We start from the raw sequence: 13817 nt of genomic DNA, 5'->3' as shown, positions 1-13817 counted from the left end.
GCCACACATACGTTCTTCTGCTATAATCCATACTAAAGATGCAGTATTATTTTTATTAGCTCAGTCTTTTCATGGATGAGTTCATGTGGACAGGCAAAAGAGGCAAGACAACCGACCCTGACAAAGTTATTGGCTATATAAGCAATCTTGGTTATTCTGTGTATTGGTAGTTGGGCTACCCCAGATAAGAAGGGCTATAGGGTTGTCCTGGTTTCGGCTGGGATAGAGTTAATTTTCTCCCTAGTAGCTGGTATAGTGTTATGTCTTGGGTTCAGTATGAGAATAATGTTGATAACACACTGATGTTGTCAGTTGTTGCTAAGTTGTGTTTAGACTAAGTCAAGGGTTTTTCAGCTTCTCACGCCCAGCCCGCAAGAAGGCTGGAGGGGCACAAGAAGTTTGGAGGGGACACAGCCAGGGCACCTGACCCAAACTGGCCAAAGGGATATTCTATACCACGTGACATCATGCCCAGTATATAAACTGGGGGGATTTGGGCAAGGAGGGATCGCTGCTCGGGAACTAACTGGGCATCGTTCAGTGAGTGGTAAGCAACTGCATTGTGCATCACTTGGTTTGTATATTCCAATCCTTTTATTACTATTATTGTCACTTTAGTATTGTTATTACTATCATTATTACTTTCTTCCTTTCTGTTCTATTAATCTGTTCTCATCTCAACCCATGAGTTTTATTTTTTTTCCATTTCTCTCCCCCATTCCACTGGGGGAGGGGGGGAGCGACTGAGCGGCTGCATGGTGCTTAATTGTTGGTTGGGGTTAAACCACGATAAGGGTGCAGTGTAGTGCAGAGTTTTGTGCAGTAGCTCTTCACAAACCAATCTGAACAGGACAGTTTGGTCAGCACTGAGCCTGAGCATGTAGGTCCTGAGCTGTCCTCTAGTGCTAGACTCAGCCTAATTCTAATGTAGGCCAAGGCTGACATTTCCTGCCGGGACTGTGGGTCGGCACTCCTGCCTCAGTTTGAGTTGTTGTCCCCCTTTCCCAGGTTCAACTTCACTCCTTCAATCCAGACCCTTCTACCTCTGCTACTCCTTCCTCCTCACACTTTTCATCTGCTCCAGTGTGAATTACCCATGGGCTGCAGTTCCTGTCAGGAAAAATCTGATCTGGCATGGGCCCTCCACAAGCTGCAGTCCTTCAGGAATATCCACCTGCTCCAGTGTAGGTCCTCCATCGGCTGCAGGGGATATCTGCTCCCCTATGGAGCACCTCCTCCTCTTCCTCCTTTCTCTGACCTGGATGTTCCGTCTACTGCTTCTCTTTTTTTCCTCCTCCTCAGTCTCAAAGGACCCTATAGAAATCACAGAAAAGAAATACCTAGTGTGTCTACTTGGCTTTGAGCCTTCTTTCAGTGATCAGCTGTGAAGGACCTGCCCTTGAGGGCACTGAGAAGGGCTCCCAGCATTTTTGCTACTGTGGGAACAGCCTGGGCACATCTGGCCTTTCTTTGATTTCTCTGAGAAGATGTGCAGAAGTGGTAGACTGCCAGCCCCAGGCTCTTGTGAAAGCCTGGCAAAACCACGGGACACAGAGCAGGAGCTCCAAGCATCACGCCATCAGGAGCTAGCTGCAGAGCTTATGGGAAGCATGATGTGGGCCACTGGGAAGGTTCCCTGCAGCTACTGGTTGACCATACTTGCTGGTGATGGTCCTGAGTTGATGGGTTGTTCATCCATCATTGCCAACAGCGCAAGGGAGCTGTCGGACATGGCATCTGTCAGTGAGGCCCCACTGATCAGCTGATGACTACGAGGTGCCTTTTTTTGTCTTTCATGGGCTCCTCTGTGTGTATGCTTTAGCAGACAGTGACCAAGGCTACTTTTTAATGCATGGCTTTACAATGCAAAAGCTAGGCTTGTGTCCTGAAACATAGGTCAAAGAGGGCTAGTCATCCATGTTTGTTTATTGCACTTCTGTGGACATGAGTAAATCAAAAAGGTATCTTTTCTGTATTTTATCTCAGTAATCCCATGTTGACCATTGTCGGCTTTACCAATCTGCCATGTATCAAGTGGTGGCTGACTGCATCTTTTGCTATGTCCAGTCATAGATTCACAGCCCTAGTGATAAAATGGCAGGACAGCCTTGTGAAGGTCTCTCTACCTGTACAGACAGCTCTGTAGATCTGGCTGTTTCTTTGCTCCCTGTTCCTTAGTTTTGTACACCACTACGACAGAAAAGGCAGCTGTGGGTAAGGCCACTTTTCTGAGCAGGACTTAAGAACCAGAGGATACATCTGATGAGGACATCATGGGGTTAGTTAGTGTGATGGAGGGGTCTTGCCAAGTTGCCAAAAAGGTTTGTGCACTGGGTATCATTTCAGACAGGACCTCAAGTGGACACTTAAGCAAAGAAGGGAAGGGCTTTCAATGTGGATGTAGGTGGTGCATCCATACTAGCTCCTGTGACATCTGGGAGTGTAGTATTATTTCACTGGCCAGGTCTGCATTGCTGTTGAAACACTTCTACAAAACTGACCATGGCTTCTCTCACTATTGCTAAATCAAGGTAAAGACAGCTTTAGGAGTGCTTCCAAAAGCTTCAGTGGTGTATTCTTCTCCACAGAATATCTAGTGACTCAAGCTTAGAGAATCACAGCAAACTTTTGTCCTCAGAGAAAAGGAAAAATCAGTTCTGTCAACAGCAAAGGTATTGCCATGGTCAGTTAGGCTTACAGTAAAAGTCAGAAACAAGAGATCTCTTGTCACTGCAACCTAGAAAGTAAAACTTTAATCCAGTTATGTTGTCCATACTTAACAAGCCTCTGAAATGCTTTTGAATGTTAATTATACTGTGACAATCCTGTCAGGCCCTGGGTTCTTGATGGCATCTAAATTAGGACCTTAATAAACCTAAAACACCTGCAATGAAACTTGAAATGATGCAATGATTTCAGTGGATTAGGCAGATAGAAAGTTAAGACCAAGGAAAAAGAAGTTGTGTGCCTACTACATAGGCAACTTAACTACAGGTGAGTTATTTCAATGGCTTGGCAGCATGTCCACGCTGCTTTGAGGTGACCACAAGCACAGGAAGGGGCGCAGCACCCCAGGGCAGGTAAGGATCATGCCTCCCAGGCTGGGTCATAAATTACCACAGTCCCGTTCAGCTGTAACACAGTCCAGGCAGAAGTAACGCAATGACCCTGGACAACAAGGTGAGCATAAACCCCCCAATACGCTACTTGGCTGCAGCAAGGTGCTGCACCTAGCATCCTCTGAAAGTTTTTTCCTCTCCCATTTTTTTTGTCAGGAATTAACAGAAAATGTACTCCTCTCTTTTAAGTGCTTTTCTGGCTCCTGATACCCACTGGGGGGGGTGTGAAATCAGAGGTGCCCATGTCTTAAACAATGTGGATTTCTGTGCCCTATAACATCCCCTTTTACCCTTTTACATAAATGCAGTCATCTTCCTTGGGGGAAATAAATGCTACTTTTGCATTTTCAGAGGCGGTGTATGCACAGATAGAGGCACTTACCTTTAGTCTGCCATATTTGAAAGTGGTGATCCGATTCGTAAAGGAAATATAACACTCATGGAGTAAGAAACATTGTATATTACACATCGTTTTGTTTCTTTTACCATTTAGAAATCAAATTGTTGGGCTAAAAATCTTTAAGAAAGCAAATTAAAAATCATTAAAAGAGGCTGAAGATTTTGAAATGTTTGAAACCTGAATGTTGAACTTGTCACCAAAGAACACTAGATGAGCTATAACAATTCAGCAAAAGAAATCTAGACCTTCAATTAGTCTAACTTGGACTCACACAGGAATTTCACTTTAACAAAACCCTGTAGTTTCAGTATTGACTTGGTTTTTTTTAAATGACAAATTTAAGCAGATCATCTGATTATGTCAGGAATTTCTCATTTCCTCCGAAATAGTATTTTGGCAGACCTGATGTGATATTGTGAAATATCGCTTTGATAGCACTGCTTTTTTTTTAATTCAGGAGTGTTCTGTCAGGTTTTTTCCAACCACTTTAGACGTGACTAACTTTTATAATGCCTTTTCTTCTTGACTACCTGCTTTTTATAATCATTATGATATCCAGGCTGATTTCACAGGCAGAATGTGGAAACCTGGCCTCACAGACAGGCAAGAGAAAAATCAGTCACTGCCTTCAGTATGGCAAGTTTTTTCCACCTACGGCTCCTGGAGCTATCTCATTCTTGGCCAGGTGTCGTGGTTTATCCCCAGCCAGCAATTAAGCACCATGCAGCCGCTCATTCACTCCCCCCCTCCCCCAGTGGAATGGGGGAGAGAAATGGAAAAAAAATAAAACTCATGGGTTGAGATGAGAACAGATTAATAGAACAGAAAGGAAGAAACTAATAATGATAGTAATAACAATACTAAAGTGACAATAATAAAAATAAAAGAATTGGACTATACAAACCAATTGCACAATGCAGTTGCCTACCACTCACTGAACGATGCCCAGTTAGTTCCCAAGCAGCGATCCCTCCTTGCCCAAATCCCCCCAGTTTATACACTGGGCATGATGTCACGTGGTACAGAATACCCCTTTGGCCAGTTTGGGTCAGGTGCCCTGGCTGTGTCCCCTCCAAACTTCTTGTGCCCCTCCAGCCTTCTTGCGGGCTGGGCGTGAGAAGCTGAAAAACCCTTGACTTAGTCTAAACACAACTTAGCAACAACTGACAACATCAGTGTGTTATCAACATTATTCTCATACTGAACCCAAGACATAACACTATACCAGCTACTAGGGAGAAAATTAACTCTCCCAGCAGAAACCAGGACACTAGGCAATTAAATTACTTGTTTTAAGGATTTTTTTTCCCCCTACAGAGCAGCTTTTTTGTTTCTACGTAGATTAGAAAGAGTAATTTTTAAAAATAGAAAGGTTTTAACTATTTCTTGTACATTTAAAATGTGGAAATTGTGGGTTCATCTTAAGAAAGGAGCAAATGTTCAAGGCAGTTCTGCCTGATCTGAAGTAATGTTGCATCCCAGTCACCAAGCATTATTACGAGCACCCAGTGATAGGAAATATTTGCTTCTATATCCATATCTGATGAAGTCTTTTAAATAGATTCCTATTTCTTGACATAAACCAGTGAAATGTAAGCACTCGATAAAGCACTGGGTTAATCACTGGGGTATCCTGGAAGAGTACTGTGGTACCAAAAAACTTCTCTGCCCAACTAGGATGAGTTCCTGGTTACTGTCTCTCATGGGGACTCTGATATGCGCTGCCAGGGGTTAAGAAGAAACAGTGATGGAGAATGGCAGGCAGGTCAGGCAATAGTTACTGAAATAACTGGCCCACAAGGAGGGATTGGTGTATCTTGTTGCCCATGACAACTGTCTTCAAAATCTTGTAGCAAATTGCCAGGTGAAGAGTAGAGGTGTTTTTTTCTACACTTTCTCACTGCTCCAGCAGTGAGATTTGAATTTAGATTATTAGCTACTATATTCACAATGAAACTACTGGGGTCAGCTGAGAGTGTCTGAGATGAGATTTAGCTGAGGCTGAAGCAGTTTAATCAAATTTTTACCTTCCTCTTAGTCTTTTGGTAAAAGGAAGGCTCTTTCTCCAGGCCATATCACGTGAAACTGGTGACTGCAAATCTATTTACAAGCCTTCGTAAAAATTGTGCAAAACCTTTTTTTAAAAATTTTTGTATTAATCTCATGGCAACAGAAATCAGTATAAATTTCAGATGATGCAAACAAGGAGTTACACAAGCATACTCTAGAGACTTTTCTTATGCTGGGCAGTGATTTATTTATTAACTTTTTGTCCATTTATGTCAATTGCCAGTAAGTCTCCAGAGTTCTTCTGTTGTTTCTAATAACAGGACCAGGACTCATGCAAATTCGGAGAAAATACATGGTTGCAGCTTTCTGAAATGGGGAAATGAGGGATTTCTTAACAGACTGTCAAGCTCATCTAGCATCCCTGTTTAGTCAGTCCTTGACGAAACTGCCCGTTGTGATGCCAAACAGAAAGTGGGTTGTTATTATGAACCTCTCTTTAGGGCTTCCTGGCTATGAGCCCAGCTCTGACCATCACCTTCTCTTACAGAAACATGGTATCTTCAAGAGATGATGGTGTCTTTTTCTTGCTGCACCAGCACTGGGAGGCAGGATTAAGTATGTATATATAATATACATTTTTATAGAATATCTCAAGCACCTGATCTAGTATATGAAAATGTTATGCAGAGCAGTGTTCCTAGGAAGGCTATTAAAAAAACCCCCAAACTGAAGCATTGGTAGGTTAAATGATTCATGTAGGTTATATAGGAAAATTGTGGGAGACTCAAGAACTGCCTTGAATCCGCCTAAACACACAAAACTATCTTATTCACAGACAGGCCTCTAGGAAGGTTTCATCTAAATGCTAGGTAGTGGAAAATGAACTCCAATGCTCTTGTTTCTTCTCTCCATGTAATGAATACTTCGTTCACTCTTTGTTTCTTTCTCTACATGGCTGAAAGTAGTGCATGTTAACTGTGCTGCAGCAGCTGTACCTTGCTCCTCGCAGGTATATACTGTTTGTTCTGCATACCTTAAGCAGCTGCCTTGCATGCCTCTCAGCAAATGTTTATATGAAGTTACTATTATTTAGTTAAGGATGTGACACATAACGTCAAGGATGAACACTGACAAAAAAGCAAGCTGTCAGATACTGATTCAACAGGCTCAGGACTGCTCATCTGGAACCCAGGGCACCACAAGGTCAAGTACTTCCCCTAATTCAACCACACACAATACCCCTGGCTGCTCCGTATTTTTAGTTTCAAGTGTTTTCTATCTTTGGTATTGGATTGTTCCACCAACAATCAAGGTATAAGAAAAGTTTTGAAGTGAAGAGCTGCTGGGAAGCTTTGTTGGAAAGCTTGCGGTGTTAACCCAGGCACTGGTGTACTTCTTGCACTCAGATTTGAAGGGATGGCAGTGGAAGATTTCAAGCCACAGGCAAAGCCGTGTCAGTTCTGTACAGTTTTCTGTAAGCAGGTGGAGGTGACACCTTCCTCAGGAAAAGGTTGTCAAGTAGTAAAAATACAGGTAGAGAGGCAGCGCGTAGCAGTGGGATTTTCCAGGGCGGCCTTTATGGGGGAACTGAAGTGTGTCGAAGAACAGCATCTTGCCTGGCTGGTGGTGTCCCTTGGGACAGTTAAGAATATTAATGGCTGTTCAGGCCACTTTCAGTCTCCACATTGAAATTTGCATGAAGTTTAAGAAGAAAAAAGATTCTTCTCCAATCTTCTCCTTTTGCAGATTTAATCAATGAATGAGTATGTTTAGGTAGACATGTCTTCCTCTGCTGTGTGGGTAACCCAGCCCTCAGAAAGATGGATCTGAACCTGAGAACCTTTAAGTGACACCGGTCACTGGGAAAGCTGTCACAGACTGTCTGCCTCCTTCATGCTGACAACAATGCAGCCTGTAAATAAAGTGCTTGGGCAAGTATGGGTTGTTTACCTGGTTAATCTAAAGTGCATCATCCCTCTTTTTTACTTTTAGAAAGAAACATCCATCAAATTTCCAATGAAGCTCTGAAGAGAGAGCTATAGCCCACATAACTAAATCTTGCTCATTGCTGTGGTATTTGAATATTTTATTGGACTCTATAATGGATGAAAGTCAGCTACTGAAGCTTGTGGTTTTTTCTCGGCCTTCAACAGACACTGGAAAGATAAAGAGGCATCTGGATTCCCTTTTATAAAATGGAGGGGACACGGAGAAAATTATTGAAGAGGGAGGAAACATTTACAAATAGTAGGTATGTGACTTCTCAAGCTAAAAAAAAAAGGGGGGGGGCAAAAGAAAGCATAGTTTAATGGCAGGGAGTGGTTCTTCAGGGAACAATTCTCCCAAGCTCTTGTGCCATTTTTAGCCTTGATCACCTAAGCAGAGCCCAGCAGCTCTTGAAGAACCCGTGCAGGCTGCTGGCTTCATGGAACATCTGCGGGCACGCTGCCAGACGGCGTGAGTGAAGAGGAGAGAGGGCATTGCTTGTTTCTGGGGAGGTGACACCTCAGAGAAGGTAGTATGGAAGACGCCTGTAGAGGAGTACAGATGACTAGACTGTTTCTCTGGGAGGTCTAGAGAATGTTTTTCTTCCGTTGCCATTAGGTAGCATTGTCCCATGCTTTTGTTATGGTTAGAAATAAAACCTAGTCTTGCACCAGGGCGGCTGTAGCACTGGCTGTTCTGGCTGGCGAGAGGCAAAGTGAGATGTACACCCACATCACGTTCCCCGAAACACGGAGGGTGCAGCCGGACGGTGCAAGAGCCAGCCCTGCCTTACCCACAGAGGTGGGGCTCCTTCCGTCTGTCCCACATGGGGCGAGGGGATAGCCGCAACTCACCCGGGGACAGCCGCTCCTGAGGCCTTCCCATGGCTGTCCTCAGGAGATGAGCTCATCTTCAGCCTCTTCCACTGAAAACAACTGCAGGGAAAAAGTGCAAATAGCTCAGCACAAAGCCCAAGGCCTGGCTGTGCTCCCAAGCGCAGGATGAATAAAAGAGACTCACAGCTGGGTAGGCTGCTAATCACTTGATGGAAACATTTCTTAATTATGCAACAGGCAGCCTTAAATAACCTCCTAGAAAAAACTTAAACACTTCCCTCTTGATGCGATACCTTCTTAAAGAGGCAGAGAAGCACTGAGAGGCGGCAGAGGCAGCCAGCTGCCGTGAAGTCCTGGGGGCTTCGCAGAGTTGCTGCGGTGCGAGGGGTAGGACAAGAATCGTATGCTGGAAAGCCGGGCATTTGGGGCAGACCGGGATGGTTGCTGGTCACGGAGCAACGTGCCTGTTTGCAGAGGGGAAGATGCAATGCAGCAGGCAGGCCAGCCCCTGGCCAAGCAGGCAGGAGGAGGCAGCGACAAGCAAGGGGGAGGCAAAAAACGGCCAGAAGAGGAACTGGGAAGGAGAATCTGCCCACAAGGAAACTTTTCTCAGCCAGCAGCGTGACAGCACTCTCACTGCACAACGGCAGCTGGGCCGACCGTGGGTGCTGCCCTGATGGCCTGGCTGGCTGGAGGTCCTCAACACACCCAGCCCTGTCCCAGCATGGGCAGGCAGCAACGAGCCTCTGCAATTGGAAAGCACGGAGGTGGAGACATCGGGATGCCAGAGCAGATGGGAGAGCATGCACGCAGCGAAGCTGTGGAGATCCGCCAGCCCTTGGAAGATGGTGGAGTAGGGGGAACTGAAGGCATCGTTTGAGGACATCAGATGAGTGTACACGATGTGCTGCTCCAGCCAAAGGCCTGCTTCCCATCTGACATCTGGCAGCAATCACTTTTGAAATGGATGGAAGTACCTGGGACATTTTGGAAAAATATGACAATACTTTCACATTGCTCGGAGAGATGTGGCTGGAGATAAGAGCTGTGTCTAAAACAACTCACCCTGGAAATAAAGAAAAACTGAGTCTTGTGTATGAGCATTTGCACCTAGGGTAAATAGACATGTGTCATGGCTTAACCACAGCCAGCAACTAAGCACCACGCAGCCGCTCACTCACTCCCCCCCATCCAGTGGGATGGGGGAGAAAATTGGGAAAAAGAAGCAAAACCCGTGGGTTGAGATAAGAATGGTTTAATAGAACAGAAGAGAAGAAACTAATAAGGATAATGATAATACTAATAAAATGACAACAGCAATAATAAAAGGATTGGAATGTACAAATGATGCGCAGGGCAATCACTCACCACCCGCCGACCAACATCCCGCCAGTCCCTGAGCGGCGATTCCCTGCCCCCCCCTTCCCAGTTCCTAAACTAGATGGGACGTCCCAGGGTATGGAATACACTGTTGGCCACTTTGGGTCAGGTGCCCTGGCTGTGTCCTGTGCCAACTTCTTGTGCCCCTCCAGCCTTCTCACTGGCTGGGCTTGAGAAGCTGAAAAATCCTTGACTTTAGTCTAAACACTACTGAGCAACAACTGAAAACATCAGTGTTATCAACATTCTTCACATACTGAACTCAAAACATAGCACTGTACCAGCTACTAGGAAGACAGTTAACTCTATCCCAGCTGAAACTAGGACATGTGTGAAAAGCACCTAGATAAAGTGTCTGAGGAACAAGAACTATTTTCACGTGGGAAAGGAAGAGGTTGCATGAATCATGATATATTTCCAACTTAGATTTTACCATAGTGAGGTTTTAGGGAGGAGAGATGCCGTCTAAAAGTTGGCAGAATTTGTTTTTAAAACATGTACCTGTGGAAATCCTGTACTTTGGGGAAAAAAAAAGAAGCAGCGACGGAAGTCAGAATAAACAACTTTGTTTAGCAAAATAGCTGCACAATCTACCAAACCCTGTCTCGTGATGATAAGCCACAAGAAATCCGTGTAGATAAGCCATCACCAGTGGCTAGTTTCCCTTGTGTCTCACTGACAAGGGGTGGGGAAGAGTATGCGTAATTAATACCCAGGGGAAAAGCAGGGGACATCTGTTGAAGTAATCCCTCATTACTCTCAAGTGGGTATTGATCAAACAAAATTAACTATGCTTTTGTACTCGTATTCCTCTGGATAGCAGAATCTGGAGATGGTCCAAGCAGAAGTAGTAGAGAAGCTGCTAGGTGGCCTGGTGGTGCAGCATTCCACCCACTGCTGCATGCCTGGAGGGGCGGAGGAGGTGGGACAGGGGCAGACCCTCGGCTGAGATGAGCCTACACACCGCACTGCCGGTGGGCATAGTGGACAGACTTGTCCAGTCTGGGTGAGTATTTAAGGGTGAATTCTTCTGTTAAGATTTTCACATGTGGTCTTTGATTAAGCTAGAAGTAGGAGGACAAAAATGAGTATTTGAAGGTTGGAAAAAATCACCTGTCATTTGTTCAGGAAACTCAGGTTGTTCTGTGACTGTGCAAGAGAAGTTTCTGGGTGTGGTATGACTTATCTTTTCCTGTTTCTCACTCTTATTCAGCAAGATGATGCCTTTTAATTGCAGTTACTATCTTTACGTGATGAACTTAGTTCTGGTGACAAGAGAAATAATGTTGTAAGCAAGACCTCATTTTCCTCTCACTGGTTTCTTTGGTTAAGTACATTAGTTATGGGGGAAAGCAAGGTACAATGTAAATATACCCTGACATTTTTATCCAGCCTTTCAGTAATATTGTATTGTACCAGGTAAGGACTTAATGTTAAGGTTCTGACAGTATGTACAATAATATTGCAAAAAGCTTATGTTGTTTTGACAGAGATAATTCTACAATGATAACCTGCAGTGTTTAAAAAAAAACCCAAAGCAACAAAACTGCCTGCTTTCTTTCTTCACCCTGATCACAATTTATTAGGAAAAATTAGTCACACAAAATTTTTCCTCTTAATTTTATTATTACAATTCCCTTGAAATTTCAAAGCCTGGAAATATTCAGAGCACAGATACCCTGGTTCATTTGCTGTGAGCAAGGCTAAGCACAGCTCTGGACATCGGTCTGACCCGAATGACTGGTGCGGTATAAACATGTCTGTCCACACTCGCGCACACAGCTCTCTAGAGAACCATTCTGAGAAACGCTGAGATGGATGAACCAGAATTTAATAGCAAAAATAGTTGTGTCCTTGTGGGTGACTGGGGTGGTGTCAGCAGTTAGAAACTCACACCTAGCTCACGCTTCACTGCACTGTTTGGGTAGGGGTGAATGGCTGGGCTGGGCAGGAGACACACCGCTGGGGTGTTCCTTCCTCCCATGCTGGAAACACACTTGTGTGGGGACTTTGTGAGATACTTGCTTTCAGAATTCACAGAAAATGTGACAAAACCTGAAAAAAACAGATTCTGCTAGTCTGTGTTTATGGAAGCAGCAGACAAAGAGGTTTCAAGGGGTTTTGCCACACATCCTAAAGTCTCTGGGCTGTATTTTTTGTGGTGCGGGGGGAACTGATGGAGGCTGCCTTGAGCTTGGGGTGAAAACAAGCTGTAATGAGCCGACTTCCCCAGCTTTCCATATTGCCTTGGTCATGCTGGAGACCCCAAGGGGAGGGCTCTGGCTCCTGCACCCAGGGACCACCGCGGGTATTGCTGGGCAGGGATGAATGCCTTGCGTGAGCACCCTGCTGGGACCGCCTCAGTTTACAAACATGCAGACCTCAGGGTAATGCCACAACGCTGGTGTTTGCTGGCATACAAAATATATGGAGAGGAGGAAAGAAATGGAAACTCTGCCAAAGGCAAGGTGGCCAGGCGCCCACTGAGCAGCAGTGTCCCAGCATGACCAAACCGCCCGAGCACCTGGACACTGGTGTGAACCCCTGGCCAGTTCACCCAGACTGTGGCTGTCAGCCTGCACACCAGAGTCAGCTGGTGCTCTTCTTGGTAATTAGCTCTTTTTAAAGAGGCAACACTGTAATCTTCTGTAGATGCACGTGGGAAACCCCCTCTTTGCAAACGACCTTAAAGCACTGTTTAGACTCTCCCCAGACGGAGCCTCCGAAGAGGAAAAATTCTTCTTCAGACCTATCGGGCCTGAATCTGTTGGAGAAAAATGGTCCTGAGGTGTCCTCAGTCCTGCAAGTTGCAGCCTCGAGTCCTTGGAGCTGAGAGAGACAGCAAAATCTGAGATAAAGGACATTTCTCTTGAGAAAAGGCGTTAACAGGCTTCCCTTGGGTTATCTCCACAGCCAGCTCCAACACCATCCCACCAAGTGGAGCCAGGACCCCCAGAGAAGGAAATATCCCCTGTACAACAAGGGGTTTTCATTTCTCCTTTGGGGATGGGCTGCCCTGTGCTCTATCCAGATGAGCTGCTACGTTTCTTGCCTGTCCCATGGCAACACCATGCCTGGGATCCCGCCGGGAAGGACTGCTGATGGGACACACAGCTTTGAACACAGCCTGAATCCAGGCTGAGCTGGCTTGCAGAGAGGCTTGGAGCTGGACAAGGGGGACCCAGCAACCCGCCCCAGGAGTTGGCGAGCGTAGACAAGTGTAGGTGAGATCATGCTGACCTCTAGTCACCATGAAGCACCCCATAGCATAGAGACTGATTATAGTTGGTCTACTGTAAATTTGTCATTTTTCATTTCTTTTAGTTAGAAAAATAAAATTACCTCAATTCTTCATAAGCTCCTCCCTTCCCCCTCCCCCCAAAATATAAACTAATCTGAGAGCTATTTAATTCTCACTTACAGGGTACTTTTTATTCTGATAGTAAATATACTTCTAAGTTCTTTTACTTGTGTCCCTATGTAAATCTTGGTACACATATGTGAATTATGGTTTCTTAAATTAATGCTTTCCTCTTGAAAGTTTTCAGTGACCTGATGGACAAAATGAATAGCACATTGTTTTCTCTTATTTAATATAGGGGAAAAAATTTTTTTTTTAATTGTGTTTGCAGTTTGTTTAGCCCTTGTACAACGCAGCAATTGAGTAGAATTCAAAATAAAGAACATTACTTTTTCCGGACTGAGGGACCAAAGGGTCCTATCTTCAGCTGTGCTGGAGCAGCTCAGTAGCCAGAGTATGGCAGTGGAGCTAGGTGGATGGTGCAGACACGTAGGAGTAGGGAACTTTTTGCCTTGCCACATAATGCCAAAACTTGACGGTTGAACTCTAACCCAGCACCCTGTGTGTCATCCATTTGTTCTTTTGACATCTGACTTGTTTACAGCATGAACACTTCTCTCCCACATCTCATCCCACATCCCACATGGGGATCGAAACTCCCCAAAGTCTAGCACTAGATGCCAGAAGATAGGGTGGTTTGCATGTTTTGAACAGAGGATAGGCAAAAAATTTTACCTGGTGTGAAACTTTTTCAAGGGTTTGACTTTGCTTATTTTACACAAAGA

This window comes from Buteo buteo, chromosome 9 (assembly GCF_964188355.1).
Source record: "Buteo buteo chromosome 9, bButBut1.hap1.1, whole genome shotgun sequence".
Lineage (NCBI taxonomy): Eukaryota > Metazoa > Chordata > Aves > Accipitriformes > Accipitridae > Buteo > Buteo buteo.
The sequence above is the reverse complement of the archived record's forward strand: the minus strand, read 5'-3'. Positions refer to the sequence as shown.